Below are 22,320 nucleotides of genomic sequence, written 5' to 3'. Positions count from 1 at the left end.
CTTGGAAAGCACAGGTCCCCAGTGCTGTTGTGCCTCTAGATGGGGCGCCAACGCACCGTGAAGAGCAGCAACAGCTTTCAGTGCTGGACCCTTCCTTGTGCGAGAAGGAGCAGAACGTTTGCCTTTTCGGCAAGAGGCTCTGCCGCGGCCGAGCACCATGAGATGTTGCGTCTCTGGGAAAGCACAGATCCCCACTGCTGTTGTGCCTGTATATAGGGCACCAAGGCACCGTGAAGAGCAGCAAGAGCTTTCAGGGCTGGCCCCATCCTTGTGGGAGAAGGAGCCGGATGTTTGCCTTTTCGGGAAGAGGCTCTGCCGCGGCCGAGCGCCATGAGATGTTGCGTCTCTGGGAAAGCACAGATCCTCACTGCTGCTGTGCCTGTAGTTAGGGCGCCAAGGCACCGTGAAGAGCAGCAACAGCTTTCAGGGCTGGGCCCTTCCTCGTTTGAGAAGGAGCCGGATGTTTGCCATTTCGGTAAGAGGCTCTGCCGCGGCCGAGCGCCTTGAGATGTTGCGTCTCTGGGAAAGCACAGATCCTCACTGCTGCTGTGCCTGTAGATAGTGCGCCAAGGTACCGTGAAGAGCAGCAACAGCTTTCAGGGCTGGGCCCTTCCTTGTGGGAGAAGGATCTGGACGTTTGCCTTTTCGGCAAGAGGCTCTGCCACAGCCGGGCGCCGTGAGATGTTGCGTCTCTGGGAAAGCACAGATCCCCAGTGCTGTTGTGCCTGTAGATAGGGTGCCAAGGCACCGTGAAGAGCAGCAAGAGCTTTCAGGGCTGGGCCCTTCCTTGTGGGAGAAGGAGCCGGACGTTTGCCTTTTCGGCAAGAGGCTCTGCCACAGACGGGCGCCGTGAGATGTTGCGTCTCTGGGAAAGCACAGATCCCCACTGCTCTTGTGCCTGTAGATAGGGCACCAAGGCACCGTGAAGAGCAGCAACAGCTTTCAGGGCTGGGCCCTTCCCTGTGGGAGAAGGAGCCGGACGTTTGCCTTTTCAGCAAGAGGCTCAGCGCAGCCGAGCGCCATGAGATGTTGCGTCTCTAGGAAAGCACAGATCCCCACTGCTGTTGTCCCTGTAGATAGGGCGCCAAGGCACCGTGAAGAGCAGCAACAGCTTTCAGGGCTGGGCCCTTCCTTGTGGGAGAAAGAGCCGGACGTTTGCTTTGTCCGCAAGAGTCTCTGCCGCGGCCGAGCGACATGAGATGTTGCGTCTCTGGGAAAGCACAGATCCCCACTGCTGTTGTGCCTGTAGATAGGGCGCCAAGGCACTGTGAAGAGCAGCAACAGCTTTCAGGGCTGTGCCCTTCCCTGTGGGAGAAGGAGCCGGACGTTTGCCATTTCGGCAAGAGGCTCTGCCGCGGCCGAGCGCCATGAGATGTTGCGTCTCTGGGAAAGCACAGATCCCCACTGCTGTTGTGCCTGTAGATAGGGCGCCAAGGCACCGTGAAGAGCAGCAAGAGCTTTCAGGGCTGGGCCCTTCCTTGTGGGAGAAGGAGCCGGACGTTTGCTTTGTCGGCAAGAGGCTCTGCCGCGGCCGAGCGCCATGAGATGTTGCGTCTCTGGGAAAGCACAGATCCCCACTGCTGTTGTGCCTGTAGATAGGGCGCCAAGGCACCGTGAAGAGCAGCAACAGCTTTCAGGGCTGGGCCCTTCCTTGTGGGAGAAGGAGCCGGACGTTTGCCTTTTCGGCAAGAGGCTCTGCCGCGGCCGAGCGCCATGAGATGTTGTGTCTCTGGGAAAGCACAGATTCCCACTGCTGTTGTGCCTGTAGATAGGGTTCCAAGGGTAGGTGAAGAGCAGCAAGAGCTTTCAGGGATGGGCCCTTCCTTGTGGGAGAAGGAGCCGGACGTTTGCTTTGTCGGCAAGAGGCTCTGCCGTGGCCGAGCGCCATGAGATGTTGCGTGTCTGGGAAAGCACAGATCCCCAGTGCTGTTGTGCCTGTACATAGGGCGCCAAGGCACCGTGAAGAGCAGCAAGAGCTTTCAGGGCTGGGCCCTTCCTTGTGGGAGAAGGAGCCGGACGTTTGCCTTTTCGGCAAGAGGCTCTGCCACGTCCGAGCGCCATGAGATGTTGCGTCTCTGGGAAAGCACAGATCCCCACTGCTGTTGTGCCTGTAGATAGGGCACCAAGGGTAGGTGAAGAGCAGCAACAGCTTTCAGAGCTGGGCCCTTCCTTGTGGGAGAAGGAGCCGGACGTTTGCCTTTTCGGCAAGAGGCTCTGCCGCGGCCGAGCGCCATGAGATGTTGCGTCTCTGGGAAAGCACAGATCCCCACTGCTGTTGTGCCTGTAGATAGGGTGCCAAGACACCGCGAAGAGCAGCAACAGCTTTCAGGGCTGGGCCCTTCCTTGTGGGAGATGGAGCCGGACGTTTGCCTTTTCGGCAAGAGGCTCTGGCACGGCCGAGCGCCATGAGATGTTGCGTCTCTGGGAAAGCACAGATCCCCACTGCTGGTGTGCCTGTAGATAGGGCGCCAAGGGTAGGTGAAGAGCAGCAAGAGCTTTCAGGGCTGGGCCCTTCCTAGTGGGAGAAGGAGCCAGACGTTTGCCTTTTCGGCAAGAGGCTCTGCCGCGGCCGAGCGCCATGAGTTGTTGCGTCTCTGGGAAAGCACAGATCCCCAGTTCTGTTGTCCCTGTAGACAGGGCACCAAGGCACCGTGAAGAGCAGCAACAGCTTTCAGGGCTGGGCCCTTCCTTGTGGGAGAAGGAGCCGGACGTTTGCCTTTTCGGCAAGAGGCTCTGCCGCGGCCGAGCGCCATGAGATGTTGCGTCTCTGGGAAAGCACAGATCCCCACTGCTGTTGTGCCTGTAGATAGGGCGCCAAGGGTAGGTGAAGAGCAGCAACAGCTTTCAGGGCTGGGCCCTTCCTTGAGCGAGAAGGAGCCGGATGTTTGCTTTGTCGGCAAGAGGCTCTGCCGCGGCCGAGCGCCATGAGATGTTGCGTCTCTGGGAAAGCACAGATCCCCACTGCTGTTGTGCCTGTAGATAGGGCGCCAAGGCACCGTGAAGAGCAGCAACAGCTTTCAGGGCTGGGCCCTTCCCTGTGGGAGAAGGAGCCGGACGTTTGCCATTTCGGCAAGAGGCTCTGCCGCGGCCGAGCGCCATGAGATGTTGCGTCTCTGGGAAAGCACAGATCCCCTCTGCTGGTGTGCCTGTAGATAGGGCGCCAAGGCACCGTGAAGAGCAGCAACAGCTTTCAGGGCTGGGCCCTTCCCTGTGGGAGAAGGAGCCGGACCTTTGCCTTTTCGGCAAGAGGCTCTGCCGCGGCTGAGCGCCATGAGATGTTGCGTCTCTGGGAAAGCACAGATCCCCACTGCTGTTGTGCCTGTAGATAGGGCGCCAAGGGTAGGTGAAGAGCAGCAACAGCTTTCAGGGCTGGGCCCTTCCTTGTGGGAGAAGGAGCCAGACGTTTGCCTTTTCGGCAAGAGGCTATGCCACGGTCGAGCGCCATGAGATGTTGCGTCTCTGGGAAAGCACAGATCCCCTTTCTTTTGTGCCTGTAGATAGGGCGCCAAGGGTAGGTGAAGAGCAGCAACAGCTTTCAGAGCTGGGCCCTTCCTTGTGGGAGAAGGAGCCGGACGTATGCTTTTTCGGCAAGAGGCTCTGCCGCGGCCGAGCGCCATGAGATGTTGTGTCTCTGGGAAAGCACAGATCCCCTCTTCTTTTGTGCCTGTAGATAGGGTTCCAAGGGTAGGTGAAGAGCAGCAACAGCTTTCAGGGCTGGGCCCTTCCTTGTGGGAGAAGGAGCCGGATGTTTGCTTTTTCAGCAACAGGCTCTGCCGTGGCCGAGCGCCATGAGATGTTGCGTCTCTGGGAAAGCACAGATCCCCACTGCTGTTGTGCCTGTAGATAGGGTGCCAAGGCACCGTGAAGAGCAGCAACAGCTTTCAGGGCTGGGCCCTTCCCTGTGGGAGAAGGAGCCGGACGTTTGCCTTTTCGGCAAGAGGCTCTGCCGCAGCCAAGCGCCATGAGATGTTGCGTCTCTGGGAAAGCACAGATCCCCACTGCTGTTGTGCCTGTAGATAGGGTGCCAAGGCACCGTGAAGAGCAGCAAGAGCTTTCAGGGCTGGGCCCTTCCCTGTGGGAGAAGGAGCCGGACGTTTGCCATTTAGGCAAGAGGCTCTGCCGCGGCCGAGCGCCATGAGATGTTGCTTCTCTGGGAAAGCACAGATCGCCACTGCTGTTGTGCCTGTAGATAGGGCGCCAAGGGTAGGTGAAGAGCAGCAAGAGCTTTCAGGGCTGGGCCCTTCCTTGTGGGAGAAGGAGCCAGACGATTGCCTTTTCGGCAAGAGGCTCTGCCGCGGCCGAGCGCCATGAGATGTTGCGTCTCTGGGAAAGCACAGATCCCCACTGCTGTTGTGCCTGTAGATAGGGCGCCAAGGGTAGGTGAAGAGCAGCAACAGCTTTCAGGGCTGGGCCCTTCCTTGTGGGAGAAGGAGCCGGACGTTTGCGTTTTCGGCAAGAGGCTCTGCCGCGGCCGAGCGCCATGAGATGTTGCGTCTCTAGGAAAGCACAGATCCCCACTGCTGTTGTCCCTGTAGATAGGGCGCCAAGGCACCGTGAAGAGCAGCAACAGCTTTCAGGGCTGGGCCCTTCCTTGTGGGAGAAAGAGCCGGACGTTTGCTTTGTCGGCAAGAGGCTGTGCCACGGCCGAGCGACATGAGATGTTGCGTCTCTGGGAAAGCACAGATCCCCACTGCTGTTGTGCCTGTAGATAGGGCGCCAAGGCACTGTGAAGAGCAGCAACAGCTTTCAGGGCTGTGCCCTTCCCTGTGGGAGAAGGAGCCGGACGTTTGCCATTTCGGCAAGAGGCTCTGCCGCGGCCGAGCGCCATGAGATGTTCCGTCTCTGGGAAAGCACAGATCCCCACTGCTGTTGTGCCTGTAGATAGGGCGCCAAGGCACCGTGAAGAGCAGCAACAGCTTTCAGGGCTGGGCCCTTACTTGTGGGAGTGGGAGCCGGACGTTTGCCTTTTCGGCAAGAGGCTCTGCCGCGGCCGGGCGCCATGAGATGTTGCGTCTCTGGGAAAGCACAGATCCCCACTGCTGTTGTGCCTGTAGATAGGGCGCCAAGGCACCGTGAAGAGCAGCAACAGCTTTCAGGGCTGGGCCCTTCCTTGTGGGAGATGGAGCCGGACGTTTGCCTTTTCGGCAAGAGGCTCTGCCGCGGCCGAGCGCCATGAGATGTTGCGTCTCTGGGAAAGCACAGATCCCCACTGCTGTTGTGCCTGTAGATAGGGCGCCAAGGCACCGTGAAGAGCAGCAAGAGCTTTCAGGGCTGGGCCCTTCCTTGTAGGAGAAGGAGCTGAACGTTTGCCTTTTCGGCAAGAGGCTCTGCCGCGGCCGAGCGCCATGAGATGTTGCGTCTCTGGGAAAGCACAGATCCCCACTGCTGTTGTGCCTGTAGATAGGGTGCCAAGGCACCGTGAAGAGCAGCAAGAGCTTTCAGGGCTGGGCCCTTCCCTGTGGGAGAAGGAGCAGAACGTTTGCCTTTTCGGCAAGAGGCTCTGGCGCGGCCGAGCGCCATGAGATGTTGCGTCTCTGGGAAAGCACAGATCCCCAGTTCTATTGTGCCTGTAGATAGGGCGCCAAGGGTAGGTGAAGAGCAGCAAGAGCTTTCAGGGCTGGGCCCTTACTTGTGGGAGTGGGATCCGGACGTTTGCCTTTTCGGCAAGAGGCTCTGCCGCGGCCGAGCGCCATGAGATGTTGCGTCTCTGGGAAAGCACAGATCCCCACTGCAGTTGTGCCTGTAGATATGGTGCCAAGGCACCGTGAAGACCAGCAAGAGCTGTCAGGCCTGGGCCCTTCCTTGTGGGAGAAGGAGCCGGACGTTTGCCTTTTCGGCAAGAGGCTCTGCCGCGGCCGAGCGCCATGAGATGTTCCGTCTCAGGGAAAGAACAGATCTGCACTGCTGCTGTGCCTGTAGATAGGGCGCCAAGGCACCGTGAAGAGCAGCAACAGCTTTCAGGGCTGGGCCCTTCCTTGCGGGAGAAGGATCCGGACGTTTGCTTTTTCGGCAAGAGGCTCTGCCGCGGCCGAGCGCCATGAGATGTTGCATCTCTGGGAAAGCACAGATCCCCACTGCTGTTGTGCCTGTAGATAGGGCGCCAAGGCACCGTGAAGAGCAGCAACAGGTTTCAGGGCTGGGCCCTTCCCTGTGGGAGAAGGAGCCGGACGTTTGCCTTTTCGGCAAGAGGCTCTGCCGCGGCCGAGCGCCATGAGATGTTGCGTCTCTGGGAAAGCACAGATCCCCACTGCTGTTGTGCCTGTAGATAGGGCGCCAAGGCACCGTGAAGAGCAGCAACAGCTTTCAGGGCTGGGCCCTTCCTTGTGGGAGAAGGAGCCAGACGTTTGCCTTTTCGGCAAGAGGCTCAGCCGCGGTCGAGCGCCATGACATGTTGCGTCTCTGGGAAAGCACAGATCCCCACTGCTGTTGTGCCTGTAGATAGGGTGCCAAGGTACCGTGAAGAGCAGCAAGAGCTTTCAGGGCTGGGCCCTTCCTTGTGGGAGAAGGAGCCGGACGTTTGCCTTTTCGGCAAGAGGCTGTGCCGCGGCCGAGCGCCATGAGATGTTGCGTCTCTGGGAAAGCACAGATCCCCTCTTCTTTTGTGCCTGTAGATAGGGTTCCAAGGGTAGGTGAAGAGCAGCAACAGCTTTCAGGGCTGGGCCCTTCCTTGTGGGAGAAGGAGCCGGACGTTTGCCTTTTCGGCAAGAGGCTCTGCGGCGGCCGAGCGCCATGAGATGTTGCGTCTCTGGGAAAGCACATATCCCCACTGCTGTTGTGCCTGTAGATAGGGCGCCAAGGCACCGTGAAGAGCAGCAACAGCTTTCAGGGCTGGGCCCTTCCCTGTGGGAGAAGGAGCCGGACGTTTGCCATTTCGGCAAGAGGCTCTGCCGCGGCCGAGCGCCATGAGATGTTGCGTCTCTGGGAAAGCACAGATCCCCAGTGCTGTTGTGCCTGTAGATAGGGCGCCAAGGGTAGGTGAAGAGCAGCAACAGCTTTCAGGGCTGGGCCCTTCCTAGTGGGAGAAGGAGCCAGACGTTTGCCTTTTCGGCAAGAGGCTCTGCCGTGGCCTAGCGCCATGAGATGTTGCGTCTCTGGGAAAGCACAGATCCCCAGTTCTGTTGTCCCTGTAGATAGGGCGCCAAGGCACCGTGAAGAGCAGCAACAGCTTTCAGGGCTGGGCCCTTCCTTGTGGGAGAAGGAGCAGAAAGTTTGCCTTTTCGGCAAGAGGCTCTGCCGCGGCCGAGCGCCATGAGATGTTGCGTCTCTGGGAAAGCACAGATCCCCAGTGCTGTTGTGCCTGTAGATAGGGCGCCAAGGCACCGTGAAGAGCAGCAACAGCTTTCAGGGCTGGGCCCTTCCCTGTGGGAGAAGGAGCCGGACGTTTGCCTTTTCGGCAAGAGGCTCTGCCGCGGCCGAGCGCCATGAGATGTTGCGTCTCTGGGAAAGCACAGATCCCCACTGCAGTTGTGCCTGTAGATAGGGTGCCAAGGGTAGATGAAGAGCAGCAAGAGCTTTCAGGGCTGGGCCCTTCCTAGTGGGAGAAGGAGCCGGACGTTTGCCTTTTCGGCAAGAGTCTCTGCCAAGGCCGAGCACCATGAGATGTTGTGTCTCTGGGAAAGCACAGATCCCCTCTTCTTTTGTGCCTGTAGATAGGGTTCCAAGGGTAGGTGAAGAGCAGCAACAGCTTTCAGGGCTGGGCCCTTCCTTGAGCGAGAAGGAGCCGGATGTTTGCTTTGTCGGCAAGAGGCTCTGCCGCGGGCCGAGCGCCATGAGATGTTGCGTCTCTGGGAAAGCACAGATCCCCACTGCTGTTGTGCCTGTAGATAGGGCGCCAAGGGTAGGTGAAGAGCAGCAACAGCTTTCAGGGCTGGGCCCTTCCTAGTGGGAGAAGCAGCCGGACGTTTGCCTTTTCGGCAAGAGGCTCTGGCGCGGCCGAGCGCCATGAGATGTTGCGTCTCTGGGAAAGCACAGATCCCCACTGCTGTTGTTCCTGTAGATAGGGCGCCAAGGCACCGTGAAGAGCAGCAAGAGCTTTCAGGGCTGGGCCCTTCCTTGTGGGAGAAGGAGCAGAACGTTTGCCTTCTTGGCAAGAGGCTCTGCCGCGGCCGAGCACCATGAGATGTTGCCTCTCTAGGAAAGCACAGATCCCCACTGCTGTTGTGCCTGTAGATAGGGCGCCAAGGCACCGTGAAGAGCAGCAACAGCTTTCAGGGCTGTGCCCTTCCCTGTGGGAGAAGGAGCCGGACGTTTGCCATTTCGGCAAGAGGCTCTGCCGCGGCCGAGCGCCATGAGATGTTGCGTCTCTGGGAAAGCACAGATCCCCACTGCTGTTGTGCCTGTAGATAGGGTTCCAAGGGTAGGTGAAGAGTAGCAACAGCTTTCAGGGCTGGGCCCTTCCTTGTGGGAGAAGGAGCCAGACGTTTGCCTTTTCGGCAAGAGGCTCTGCCGCGGCCGAGCGCCATGAGATGTTGCGTCTCTGGGAAAGCACAGATCCCCAGTGCTGTTGTGCCTGTAGATAGGGCGCCAAGGCACCGTGAAGAGCAGCAAGAGCTTTCAGGGCTGGGCCCTTCCTTGTGGGAGAAGGAGCCGGACGTTTGCCTTTTCGGCAAGAGGCTCTGCCGCGGCCGAGCGCCATGAGATGTTGCGTCTCTGGGAAAGCACAGATCCCCACTGCTGTTGTGCCTGTAGATAGGGCGCCAAGGGTAGGTGAAGAGCAGCAACAGCTTTCAGGGCTGGGCCCTTCCTTGTGGGAGAAGGAGCCGGACGTTTGCGTTTTCGGCAAGAGGCTCTGCCGCGGCCGAGCGCCATGAGATGTTGCGTCTCTAGGAAAGCACAGATCCCCAGTGCTGTTGTCCCTGTAGATAGGGCGCCAAGGCACCGTGAAGAGCAGCAACAGCTTTCAGGCCTGGGCCCTTATTTGTGGGAGAAGGAGCCGGACGTTTGCCTTTGTCGGCAAGAGGCTCTGCCGCGGCCGAGCGCCATGAGATGTTGCGTCTCTGGGAAAGCACAGATCCCCTCTTCTTTTGTGCCTGTAGATAGGGTTCCAAGGGGAGGTGAAGAGCAGCAACAGCTTTCAGGGCTGGGCCCTTCCTTGTGGGAGAAGGAGCCGGACGTTTGCCTTTTCGGCAAGAGGCTCTGCGGCGGCCGAGCGCCATGAGATGTTGCGTCTCTGGGAAAGCACAGATCCCCACTGCTGTTGTGCCTGTAGATAGGGCGCCAAGGCACCGTGAAGAGCAGCAACAGCTTTCAGGGCTGGGCCCTTCCCTGTGGGAGAAGGAGCCGGACGTTTGCCATTTCGGCAAGAGGCTCTGCCGCGGCCGAGCGCCATGAGATGTTGCGTCTCTGGGAAAGCACAGATCCCCACTGCTGTTGTGCCTGTACATAGGGCGCCAAGGGTAGGTGAAGAGCAGCAACAGCTTTCAGGGCTGGGCCCTTCCTAGTGGGTGAAGGAGCCAGACGTTTGCCTTTTCGGCAAGAGGCTCTGCCGCGGCCGAGCGCCATGAGATGTTGCGTCTCTGGGAAAGCACAGATCCCCAGTTCTGTTGTCCCTGTAGATAGGGCGCCAAGGCACCGTGAAGAGCAGCAAGAGCTTTCAGGGGTGGGCCCTTCCCTGTGGGAGAAGGAGCAGAACGTTTGCCTTTTCGGCAAGAGGCTCTGCCGCGGCCGAGCGCCATGAGATGTTGCGTCTCTGGGAAAGCACAGATCCCCACTGCTGTTGTGCCTCTACATAGGGTTCCAAGGGTAGGTGAAGAGCAGCAACAGCTTTCAGGGCTGGGCCCTTCCTTGTGGGAGTGGGAGCCGGACGTTTGCCGTTTCGGCAAGAGGCTCTGCCGCGGCCGAGCGCCATGAGATGTTGCGTCTCTGGGAAAGCAGAGATCCCCACTGCTGCTGTGCCTGTAGATAGGGCGCCAAGGCACCGTGAAGACCAGCAAGAGCTGTCAGGCCTGGGCCCTTCCTTGTGGGAGAAGGAGCCGGACGTTTGCCTTTTCGGCAAGAGGCTCTGCCGCGGCCGAGCGCCATGAGATGTTGCGTCTCAGGGAAAGCACAGATCTGCACTGCTGCTGTGCCTGTAGATAGGGCGCCAAGGCACCGTGAAGAGCAGCAACAGCTTTCAGGGCTGGGCCCTTCCTTGTGGGAGAAGGAGCCGGACGTTTGCCTTTTCGGCAAGAGGCTCAGCCGCGGCTGAGCGCCATGAGATGTTGCGTCTCTGGGAAAGCACAGATCCCCTCTTCTTTTGTGCCTGTAGATAGGGCGCCAAGGCACCGTGAAGAGCAGCAACAGCTTTCAGGGCTGGGCCCTTCCTTGTGGGAGAAGGAGCCGGACGTTTGCTTTTTCGGCAAGAGGCTCTGCCGCGGCCGAGCGCCATGAGATGTTGCGTCTCTGGGAAAGCACAGATCCCCACTGCTGTTGTGCCTGTAGATAGGGCGCCAAGGCACCGTGAAGAGCAGCAACAGCTTTCAGGGCTGGGCCCTTCCCTGTGGGAGAAGGAGCCGGACGTTTGCCTTTTCGGCAAGAGGCTCTGGCGCGGCCGAGCGCCATGAGATGTTGCGTCTCTGGGAAAGCACAGATCCCCACTGCTGTTGTGCCTGTAGATAGGGACGCCAAGGCACCGTGAAGAGCAGCAACAGCTTTCAGGGCTGGGCCCTTCCCTGTGGGAGAAGGAGCCGGACGTTTGCCATTTCGGCAAGAGGCTCTGCCATGGCCGAGCGCCATGAGATGTTGCGTCTCTGGGAAAGCACAGATCCCCACTGCTGTTGTGCCTGTAGATAGGGTGCACAGGCACCGTGAAGAGCAGCAACAGCTTTCAGGGCTGGGCCCTTCCTTGTGGGAGATGGAGCCAGACGTTTGCCTTTTCGGCAAGAGGTTCTGCCGCGGTCGAGCGCCATGAGATGTTGCGTCTCTGGGAAAGCACAGATCCCCACTGCTGTTGTGCCTGTAGATAGGGTGCCAAGGCACCGTGAAGAGCAGCAAGAGCTTTCAGGGCTGGGCCCTTCCTTGTGGGAGAAGGAGCCGGACGTTTGCCTTTTCGGCAAGAGGCTCTGCCGCGGCCGATCGCCATGAGATGTTGTGTCTCTGGGAAAGCACAGATCCCCTCTTCTTTTGTGCCTGTAGATAGGGTTCCAAGGGTAGGTGAAGAGCAGCAACAGCTTTCAGGGCTGGGCCCTTCCTTGTGGGAGAAGGAGCCTGACGTTTGCTTTGTCGGCAAGAGGCTCTGCCGCGGCCGAGCGCCATGAGATGTTGCGTCTCTGGGAAAGCACAGATCCCCACTGCTATTGTGCCTGTAGATAGGGTGCCAAGGGTAGGTGAAGAGCAGCAACAGCTTTCAGGGCTGGGCCCTTCCTAGTGGGAGGAGGAGCCGGACGTTTGCCTTTTCGGCAAGAGGCTCTGCCGCGGCCGAGCGCCATGAGATGTTGCGTCTCTGGGAAAGCACAGATGCCCACTGCTGTTGTTCCTGTAGATAGGGCGCCAAGGCACCGTGAAGAGCAGCAACAGCTTTCAGGGCTGGGCCCTTCCTTGTGGGAGAAGGAGCAGAACGTTTGCCTTTTCGGCAAGAGGCTCTGGCGCGGCCGAGCGCCATGAGATGTTGCGTTTCTGGGAAAGCACAGATCCCCACTGCTGTTGTGCCTGTAGATAGGGCGCCAAGGGTAGGTGAAGAGCAGCAAGAGCTTTCAGGGCTGGGCCCTTCCTAGTGGGAGAAGGAGCCGGACGTTTGCCTTTTCGGCAAGAGGCTCTGCCGCGGCCGAGCGCCATGAGATGTTGCGTCTCTGGGAAAGCACAGATCCCCAGTTCTGTTGTGCCTGTAGATAAGGCGCCAAGGCACCGTGAAGAGCAGCAAGAGCTTTCAGGGCTGGGCCCTTCCTTGTGGGAGAAGGAGCAGAACGTTTGCCTTTTCGGCAAGAGGCTCTGCCGCGGCCGAGCGCCATGAGATGTTGCGTCTCTGGGAAAGCACAGATCCCCACTGCTGTTGTGCCTGTAGATAGGGCGCCAAGGCACCGTGAAGAGCAGCAACAGCTTTCAGGGCTGGGCCCTTCCCTGTGGGAGAAGGAGCCGGACGTTTGCCTTTTCGGCAAGAGGCTCTGCCACAGACGGGCGCCATGAGATGTTGCGTCTCTGGGAAAGCACAGATCCCCACTGCTGTTGTGCCTGTAGATAGGGCGCCAAGGCACCGTGAAGAGCAGCAACAGCTTTCAGGGTAGGGCCCTTCCTTGTGGGAGAAGGAGCCGGATGTTTGTCTTTTCGGCAAGAGGCCCTGCCGCGGCCGAGTGCCATGAGATGTTGCGTCTCTGGGAAAGCACAGATCCCCAGTGCTGTTGTGCCTGTAGATAGGGCGCCAAGGGTAGGTGAAGAGCAGCAACAGCTTTCAGGGCTGGGCCCTTCCTTGTGGGAGAAGGAGCCGGACGTTTGCTTTGTCGGCAAGAGGCTCTGCCACAGCCGGGCGCCATGAGATGTTGCGTCTCTGGGAAAGCACAGATCCCCACTGCTGTTGTGCCTGTAGATAGGGTTCCAAGGGTAGTTGAAGAGCAGCAACAGCTTTCAGGACTGGGCCCTTCCTTGTGGGAGAAGGAGCCGTACGTTTGCTTTGTCGGCAAGAGGCTCTGCCGCGGCCGAGCGCCATGAGATGTTGCGTCTCTGGGAAAGCACAGATCCCCACTGCTGGTGTGCCTGTAGATAGGGCGCCAAGGGTAGGTGAAGAGCAGCAACAGCTTTCAGGGCTGGGCCCTTCCTAGTGGGAGAAGCAGCCGGACGTTTGCGTTCTCGGCAAGAGGCTCTGGCGCGGCCGAGCGCCATGAGATGTTGCGTCTCTGGGAAAGCACAGATCCCCAGTGCTGTTGTTCCTGTAGATAGGGCGCCAAGGCACCGTGAAGAGCAGCAAGAGCTTTCAGGGCTGGGCCCTTCCTTGTGGGAGAAGGAGCAGAACGTTTGCCTTTTCGGCAATAGGCTCTGCCGCGGCCGACCACCATGAGATGTTGCCTCTCTAGGAAAGCACAGATTCCCACTTCTGTTCTGCCTGTAGATAGGGCGCCAAGGCACCGTGAAGAGCAGCAACAGCTTTCAGGGCTGGGCCCTTCCCTGTGGGAGAAGGAGCCGGACGTTTGCCTTTTCGGCAAGAGGCTCTGCCACAGCCGGGCGCCATGAGATGTTGCGTCTCTGGGAAAGCACAGATCCCCACTGCTGTTGTGCCTGTAGATAGGGCGCCAAGGCACCGTGAAGAGCAGCAACAGCTTTCAGGGTAGGGCCCTTCCTTGTGGGAGAAGGAGCCGGATGTTTGTCTTTTCGGCAAGAGGCCCTGCCGCGGCCGAGTGCCATGAGATGTTGCGTCTCTGGGAAAGCACAGATCCCCAGTGCTGTTGTGCCTGTAGATAGGGCGCCAAGGGTAGGTGAAGAGCAGCAACAGCTTTCAGGGCTGGGCCCTTCCTTGTGGGAGAAGGAGCCGGACGTTTGCTTTGTCGGCAAGAGGCTCTGCCACAGCCGGGCGCCATGAGATGTTGCGTCTCTGGGAAAGCACAGATCCCCACTGCTGTTGTGCCTGTAGATAGGGTTCCAAGGGTAGTTGAAGAGCAGCAACAGCTTTCAGGACTGGGCCCTTCCTTGTGGGAGAAGGAGCCGTACGTTTGCTTTGTCGGCAAGAGGCTCTGCCGCGGCCGAGCGCCATGAGATGTTGCGTGTCTGGGAAAGTACAGATCCCCACTGCTGTTGTGCCTGTACATAGGGCGCCAAGGCACTGTGAAGAGCAGCAACAGCTTTCAGGGCTGGGCCCTTCCTTGAGGGAGAAGGAGCCGGATGTTTGCTTTGTCGGCAAGAGGCTCTGCCGCGGCCCGAGCGCCATGAGATGTTGCGTCTCTGGGAAAGCACAGATCCCCACTGCTGGTGTGCCTGTAGATAGGGCGCCAAGGGTAGGTGAAGAGCAGCAACAGCTTTCAGGGCTGGGCCCTTCCTAGTGGGAGAAGCAGCCGGACGTTTGCGTTCTCGGCAAGAGGCTCTGGCGCGGCCGAGCGCCATGAGATGTTGCGTCTCTGGGAAAGCACAGATCCCCAGTGCTGTTGTTCCTGTAGATAGGGCGCCAAGGCACCGTGAAGAGCAGCAAGAGCTTTCAGGGCTGGGCCCTTCCTTGTGGGAGAAGGAGCAGAACGTTTGCCTTTTCGGCAATAGGCTCTGCCGCGGCCGACCACCATGAGATGTTGCCTCTCTAGGAAAGCACAGATTCCCACTTCTGTTCTGCCTGTAGATAGGGCGCCAAGGCACCGTGAAGAGCAGCAACAGCTTTCAGGGCTGGGCCCTTCCTGTGGGAGAAGGAGCCGGACGTTTGCCTTTTCGGCAAGAGGCTCTGCCACAGCCGGGCGCCATGAGATGTTGCGTCTCTGGGAAAGCACAGATCCCCACTGCTGTTGTGCCTGTAGATAGGGCGCCAAGGCACCGTGAAGAGCAGCAACAGCTTTCAGGGCTGGGCCCTTCCTTGTGGGAGAAGGAGCCGGATGTTTGTCTTTTCGGCAAGAGGCCCTGCCGCGGCCGAGTGCCATGAGATGTTGCGTCTCTGGGAAAGCACAGATCCCCAGTGCTGTTGTGCCTGTAGATAGGGCGCCAAGGGTAGGTGAAGAGCAGCAAGAGCTTTCAGGGCTGGGCCCTTCCTTGTGGGAGAAGGAGCCGGACGTTTGCCTTTTCGGCAAGAGGCTCTGCCGCGGCCGAGCGCCATGAGATGTTGCGTCTCTGGGAAAGCACAGATCCCCACTGCTGTTGTGCCTGTAGATAGGGCGCCAAGGCACCGTGAAGAGCAGCAAGAGCTTTCAGGGCTGGGCCCTTCCCTGTGGGAGAAGGAGCCGGACGTTTGCCTTTTCGGCAAGAGGCTCTGCCACAGCCGGGCGCCATGAGATGTTGCGTCTCTGGGAAAGCACAGATCCCCACTGCTGTTGTGCCTGTAGATAGGGTTCCAAGGGTAGTTGAAGAGCAGCAACAGCTTTCAGGACTGGGCCCTTCCTTGTGGGAGAAGGAGCCGGACGTTTGCTTTGTCGGCAAGAGGCTCTGACACGGCCGAGCGCCATGAGATGTTGCGTGTCTGGGAAAGCACAGATCCCCACTGCTGTTGTGCCTGTAGATAGGGCGCCAAGGCACTGTGAAGAGCAGCAACAGCTTTCAGGGCTGGGCCCTTCCTTGTGGGAGAAGCAGCCGGACGTTTGCCTTTTCGGCAAGAGGCTCTGCCACAGCCGGGCGCCATGAGATGTTGCGTCTCTGGGAAAGCACAGATCCCCACTGCTGTTGTGCCTGTAGATAGGGCGCCAAGGCACCGTGAAGAGCAGCAAGAGCTTTCAGGGCTGTGCCCTTCCCTGTGGGAGAAGGAGCCGGACGTTTGCCATTTCGGCAAGAGGCTCTGCCGCGGCCGAGCACCATGAGATGTTGCGTCTCTGGGAAAGCACAGATCCCCACTGCTGTTTTGCCTGTAGATAGGGCACCAAGGGTAGGTGAAGAGCAGCAACAGCTTTCAGGGCTGGGCCCTTCCTTGTGGGAGAAGGAGCCAGACGTTTGCCTTTTCGGCAAGAGGCTCTGCCGCGGCCGAGCGCCATGAGATGTTGCGTCTCTGGGAAAGCACAGATCCCCAGAGCTGTTGTGCCTGTAGATAGGGTGCCAAGGCACCGTGAAGAGCAGCAACAGCTTTCAGGGCTGGGCCCTTCCTTGTGGGAGATGGAGCCGGACGTTTGCCTTTTCGGCAAGAGGCTCTGGCACGGCCGAGCGACATGAGATGTTGCGTCTCTGGGAAAGCACAGATCCCCACTGCTGTTGTGCCTGTAGATAGGGCGCCAAGGCTAGGTGAAGAGCAGCAACAGCTTTCAGGGCTGGGCCCTTCCTAGTGGGAGAAGGAGCCAGACGTTTGCCTTTTCGGCAAGAGGCTCTGCCGCGGCCGAGCGCCATGAGATGTTGCGTCTCTGGGAAAGCACAGATCCCCAGTTCTGTTGTGCCTGTAGATAGGGCGCCAAGGCACCGTGAAGAGCAGCAACAGCTTTCAGGGCTGGGCCCTTCCTTGTGGGAGAAGGAGCAGAAAGTTTGCCTTTTCGGCAAGAGGCTCTGCCGCGGGCCGAGCGACATGAGATGTTGCGTCTCTGGGAAAGCACAGATCCCCACTGCTGTTGTGCCTGTAGATAGGGCGCCAAGGGTAGGTGAAGAGCAGCAACAGCTTTCAGGGCTGGGCCCTTTCTATTGGCAGAAGGAGCCGGACGTTTGCCTTTTCGGCAAGAGGCTCTGCCGCGGCCGAGCGCCATGAGATGTTGCGTCTCTGGGAAAGCACAGATCCCCACTGCTGTTGTGCCTGTAGATAGGGCGCCAAGGCACAGTGAAGAGCAGCAAAAGCTTTCAGGGCTGGGCCCTTCCCTGTGGGAGAAGGAGCCGGACGTTTGCCTTTTCGGCAAGAGGCTCTGCCACAGCCGGGCGCCATGAGATGTTGCGTCTCTGGGAAAGCACAGATCCCCACTGCTGTTGTGCCTGTAGATAGGGCGCCAAGGCACCGTGAAGAGCAGCAACAGCTTTCAGGGCTGGGCCCTTCCTTGTGGGAGAAGGAGCCAGACGATTGCCTTTTCGGCAAGAGGCTCTACCGCGGCCGAGCGCCATGAGATGTTGCGTCTCTGGGAAAGCACAGATCGCCACTGCTGTTGTGCGTGTAGATAGGGCGCCAAGGCACCGTGAAGAGCAGCAAGAGCTTTCAGGGCTGGGCCCTTCCTTGTGGGATAAGGAGCAGAACGTTTGCCTTTTCGGCAAGAGGCTCTGCCGCGGTCCGAGCGCCATGAGATGTTGCGTCTCTGGGAAAGCACAGATCCCCACTGCTGTTGTGCCTGTAGATAGGGCGCCAAGGGTAGGTGAAGAGCAGCAAGAGCTTTCAGGGCTGGGCCCTTCCTTGTGGGAGAAGGAGCCGGACGTTTGCGTTTTCGGCAAGAGGCTCTGCCGCGGCTGAGCGCCATGAGATGTTGCGTCTCTAGGAAAGCACAGATCCCCACTGCTGTTGTCCCTGTAGATAGGGCGCCAAGGCACCGTGAAGAGCAGCAACAGCTTTCAGGGCTGGGCCCTTCCTTGTGGGAGAAAGAGCCGGACGTTTGCTTTGTCGGCAAGAGGCTCTGCCGCGGCCGAGCGCCATGAGATGTTGCGTCTCTGGGAAAGCACAGATCCCCAGTGCTGTTGTGCCTGTAGATAGGGCGCCAAGGCACCGTGAAGAGCAGCAAGAGCTTTCAGGGCTGGGCCCTTCCCTGTGGGAGAAGGAGCCGGACGTTTGCCTTTTCGGCAAGAGGCTCTGCCGCGGCCGAGCGCCATGAGATGTTGCGTCTCTGGGAAACAACACATGCCCACTGCTGTTGTTCCTGTAGATAGGGCGCCAAGGCACCGTGAAGAGCAGCAACAGCTTTCAGGGCTGGGCCCTTCCTTGTAGGAGAAGGAGCTGAACGTTTGCCTTTTCGGCAAGAGGCTCTGCCGCGGTCCGAGCGCCATGAGATGTTGCGTCTCTGGGAAAGCAGAGATCCCCACTGCTGTTGTGCCTGTAGATAGGGTTCCAAGGGTAGGTGAAGAGCAGCAAGAGCTTTCAGGGCTGGGCCCTTCCTTGTGGGAGTGGGAGCCGGACGTTTGCCTTTTCGGCAAGAGGCTCTGCCGCGGCCGAGCGCCATGAGATGTTGCGTCTCTGGGAAAGCACAGATCCCCAGTTCTGTTGTGCCTGTAGATAGGGTGCCAAGGCACCGTGAAGAGCAGCAAGAGCTTTCAGGGCTGGGCCCTTCCTTGTGGGAGAAGGAGCCGGACGTTTGCCTTTTCGGCAAGAGGCTCAGCCGCGGCCGAGCGCCATGAGATGTTGCGTCTCTGGGAAAGCACAGATCCCCTCTTCTTTTGTGCCTGTAGATAGGGCGCCAAGGGTAGGTGAAGAGCAGCAACAGCTTTCAGGGCTGGGCCCTTCCTTGTGGGAGAATGAGCCGGACGTTTGCTTTTTCGGCAAGAGGCTCTGCCGCGGCCGAGCGCCATGAGATGTTGCGTCTCTGGGAAAGCACAGATCCCCAGTGCTGTTGTGCCTGTAGATAGGGCGCCAAGGCACCGTGAAGAGCAGCAACAGCTTTCAGGGCTGGGCCCTTCCCTGTGGGAGAAGGAGCCGGACGTTTGCCTTTTCGGCAAGAGGCTCTGGCGCGGCCGAGCGCCATGAGATGTTGCGTCTCTGGGAAAGCACAGATCCCCACTGCTGTTGTGCCTGTAGATAGGGCGCCAAGGGTAGGTGAAGAGTAGCAAGAGCTTTCAGGGCTGGGCCCTTCCTAGTGGGAGAAGGAGCCGGACGTTTGCCTTTTCGGCAAGAGGCTCTGCCGCGGCCGAGCGCCATGAGATGTTGTGTCTCTGGGAAAGCACAGACCCCCTCTTCTTTTGTGCCTGTAGATAGGGTTCCAAGGGTAGGTGAAGAGCAGCAACAGCTTTCAGGGCTGGGCCCTTCCTTGAGGGAGAAGGAGCCGGATGTTTGCTTTGTCGGCAAGAGGCTCTGCCGCGGCCGAGCGCCATGAGATGTTGCGTCTCTGGGAAAGCACAGATCCCCAGTGCTTTTGTCCCTCTAGATAGGGCGCCAAGGCACCGTGAAGAGCAGCAACAGCTTTCAGGGCTGGGACCTTCCTTGTGGGAGAAGGAGCAGAACATTTGCCTTTTCGGCAAGAGGCTCTGCCGCGGCCGAGCGCCATGAGATGTTGCGTCTCTGGGAAAGCACAGATCCCCACTGCTGTTGTGCCTGTAGATAGGGCGCCAAGGCACCGTGAAGAGCAGCAACAGCTTTCAGGGCTGGGCCCTTCCTTGAGGGAGAAGGAGCCGGATGTTTGCTTTGTCGGCAAGAGGCTCTGCCGCGGACGAGCGCCATGAGATGTTGCGTCTCTGGGAAAGCACAGATCCCCACTGCTGTTGTGCCTGTAGATAGGGCGCCAAGGGTAGGTGAAGAGCAGCAACAGCTTTCAGGGCTGGGCCCTTCCTAGTGGGAGAAGCAGCCGGACGTTTGCCTTTTCGGCAAGAGGCTCTGGCGCGGCCGAGCGCCATGAGATGTTGCGTCTCTGGGAAAGCACAGATCCCCACTGATGTTGTTCCTGTAGATAGGGCGCCAAGGCACCGTGAAGAGCAGCAAGAGCTTTCAGGGCTGGGCCCTTCCTTGTGGGAGAAGGAGCAGAACGTTTGCCTTTTCGGCAAGAGGCTCTGCCGCGGCCGAGCACCATGAGATGTTGCCTCTCTAGGAAAGCACAGATCCCCACTGCTGTTGTGCCTGTAGATAGGGCGCCAAGGCACCGTGAAGAGCAGCAACAGCTTTCAGGGCTGGGCCCTTCCCTGTGGGAGAAGGAGCCGGACGTTTGCCTTTTCGGCAAGAGGCTCTGCCACAGCCGGGCGCCATGAGATGTTGCGTCTCTGGGAAAGCACAGATCCCCACTGCTGTTGTGCCTGTAGATAGGGCGCCAAGGCACCGTGAAGAGCAGCAACAGCTTTCAGGGCTGGGCCCTTCCCTGTGGGAGAAGGAGCCGGACGTTTGCCATTTCGGCAAGAGGCTCTGCCGCGGCCCGAGCGCCATGAGATGTTTCGTCTCTTGGAAAGCACAGATCCCCACTGCTGTTGTCCCTGTAGATAGGGCGCCAAGGCACCGTGAAGAGCAGCAAGAGCTTTCAGGGGCTGGGCACTTCCTTGTGGGAGAAGGAGCCAGACGTTTGCCTTTTCGGCAAGAGGCTCTGCCGCGGCCGAGCGCCATGAGATGTTGCGTCTCTGGGAAAGCACAGATCCCCAGTGCTGTTGTGCCTGTAGATAGGGCGCCAAGGCACCGTGAAGAGCAGCAAGAGCTTTCAGGGCTGGGCCCTTCCTTGTGGGAGAAGGAGCCGGACGTTTGCCTTTTCGGCAAGAGGCTCTGCCGCGGCCGAGCGCCATGAGATGTTGCGTCTCTGGGAAACAACAGATCCCCTCTTCTTTTGTGCCTGTAGATAGGGTTCCAAGGGTAGGTGAAGAGCAGCAACAGCTTTCAGGGCTGGGCCCTTCCTTGTGGGAGAAGGAGCCGGATGTTTGCCTTTTCGGCAAGAGGCCCTGCCGCGGCCGAGTGCCATGAGATGTTGCGTCTCTGGGAAAGCACAGATCCCCACTGCTGCTGTGCCTGTAGATAGGGCGCCAAGGCACCGTGAAGAGCAGCAACAGCTTTCAGGGCTGGGCCCTTCCTTGTGGGAGAAGGAGCCGGACGTTTGCCTTTTCGGCAAGAGGCTCTGCCACAGCCGGGCGCCATGAGATGTTTCGTCTCTGGGAAAGCACAGATCCCCACTGCTGTTGTGCCTGTAGATAGGGCGCCAAGGCACCGTGAAGAGCAGCAACAGCTTTCAGGGCTGGGACCTTCCTTGTGGGAGAAGGAGCAGAACGTTTGCCTTTTCGGCAAGAGGCTCTGGCGCGGCCGAGCGCCATGAGATGTTGCGTCTCTGGGAAAGCACAGATCCCCACTGCTGTTGTGCCTGTAGATAGGGCGCCAAGGGTACGTGAAGAGCAGCAACATCTTTCAGGGCTGTGCCCTTCCTAGTGGGAGAAGGAGCTGGACGTTTGCCTTTTCGGCAAGAGGCTCTGGCGCGGCCGAGCGCCATGAGATGTTGCGTCTCTAGGAAAGCACAGAACCCAAGTTCTGTTGTGCCTGTAGATAGGGCGCCAAGGCACCGTGAAGAGCAGCAACAGCTTTCAGGGCTGGGCCCTTCCTTGTGGGAGAAGGAGCAGAACGTTTGCCTTTTCGGCAAGAGGCTCTGCCGCGGCCGAGCGCCATGAGATGTTGCGTCTCTGGGAAAGCACAGATCCCCACTGCTGTTGTGCCTGTAGATAGGGTACCAAGGCACCGTGAAGAGCAGCAAGAGCTTTCAGGGCTGGGCCCTTCCCTGTGGGAGAAGGAGCCGGACGTTTGCCTTTTCGGCAAGAGGCTCTGCCACGGCCGAGCGCCATGAGATGTTGCGTCTCTGGGAAAGCACAGATCCCCACTGCTGTTGTGCCTGTAGATAGGGTTCCAAGGGTAGGTGAAGAGCAGCAAGAGCTTTCAGGGCTGGGCCCTTCCTTGTGGGAGTGGGAGCCAGACGTTTGCCTTTTCGGCAAGAGGCTCTGCCGCGGCCGAGCGCCATGAGATGTTGCGTCTCTGGGAAAGCACAGATCCCCACTGCAGTTGTGCCTGTAGATAGGGCGCCAAGGCACCGTGAAGAGCAGCAAGAGCTGTCAGGGCTGGGCCCTTCCTTGTAGGAGAAGGAGCCGGACGTTTGCCTTTTCGGCAAGAGGCTCTGCCGCGGCCGAGCGACATGAGATGTTTCGCCTCAGGGAAAGCACAGAGCCCCAGTGCTGTTGTGCCTGTAGATAGGGTGCCAAGGCACCGTGAAGAGCAGCAAGAGCTTTCAGGGCTGGGCCCTTCCTTGTGGGAGAAGGAGCCGGACGTTTGCCTTTTCGGCAAGAGGCTCTGCCGTGGCCGAGCGCCATGAGATGTTGCGTCTCTAGGAAAGCACAGATCCCCACTGCTGTTGTCCCTGTAGATAGGATGCCAAGGCACCATGAAGAGCAGCAAGAGCTTTCAGGGCTGGGCCCTTCCTTGAGGGAGAAGGAGCCGGACGTTTGCCTTTTCGGCAAGAGGCTCTGCCGCGGCCGAGTGCCATGAGATGTTGTGTCTCTGGGAAAGCACAGATCCCCACTGCTGTTGTGCCTGTAGATAGGGCGCCAAGGCACCGTGAAGAGCAGCAACAGCTTTCAGGGCTGGGCCCTTCCTTGTGGGAGTGGGAGCATGACGTTTGCCTTTTCGGCAAGAGGCTCTGCCGCGGCCGAGCGCCATGAGATGTTGCGTCTCTGGGAAAGCACAGATCCCCACTGCAGTTGTGCCTGTAGATAGGGTGCCAGGGCACCGTGAAGAGCAGCAACAGCTTTCAGGGCTGGGCCCTTCCTTGTGGGAGAAGTAGCCGGATATTTGCCTTTTCGGCAAAGGCTCTGCCATGGCCGAGCACCATGAGATGTTGCGTCTCTGGGAAAGCACAGATCCCCACTGCTGTTGTGCCTGTAGATAAGGCGCCAAGGCACCGTGAAGAGCAGCAACAGCTTTCAGGGCTGGGCCCTTCCTTGTGGGAGATGGAGCCGGATGTTTGCCTTCTCGGCAAGAGGCTCTGCCGCGGCCGAGCGCCATGAGATGTTGCGTCTCTGGGAAAGCACAGATCCCCACTGCTGTTGTGCCTGTAGATAGGGCGCCAAGGCACCGTGAAAAGCAGCAACAGCTTTCAGGGCTGGGCCCTTCCTTGTGGGAGAAGGAGCAGAACGTTGCGTTTTCGGCAAGAGGCTCTGGCGCGGCCGAGCGCCATGAGATGTTGCGTC

Source organism: Harpia harpyja, chromosome 4 (assembly GCF_026419915.1).
Source record: "Harpia harpyja isolate bHarHar1 chromosome 4, bHarHar1 primary haplotype, whole genome shotgun sequence".
Classification (NCBI taxonomy): domain Eukaryota; kingdom Metazoa; phylum Chordata; class Aves; order Accipitriformes; family Accipitridae; genus Harpia; species Harpia harpyja.
Note: the sequence above shows the minus strand (reverse complement) of the source record.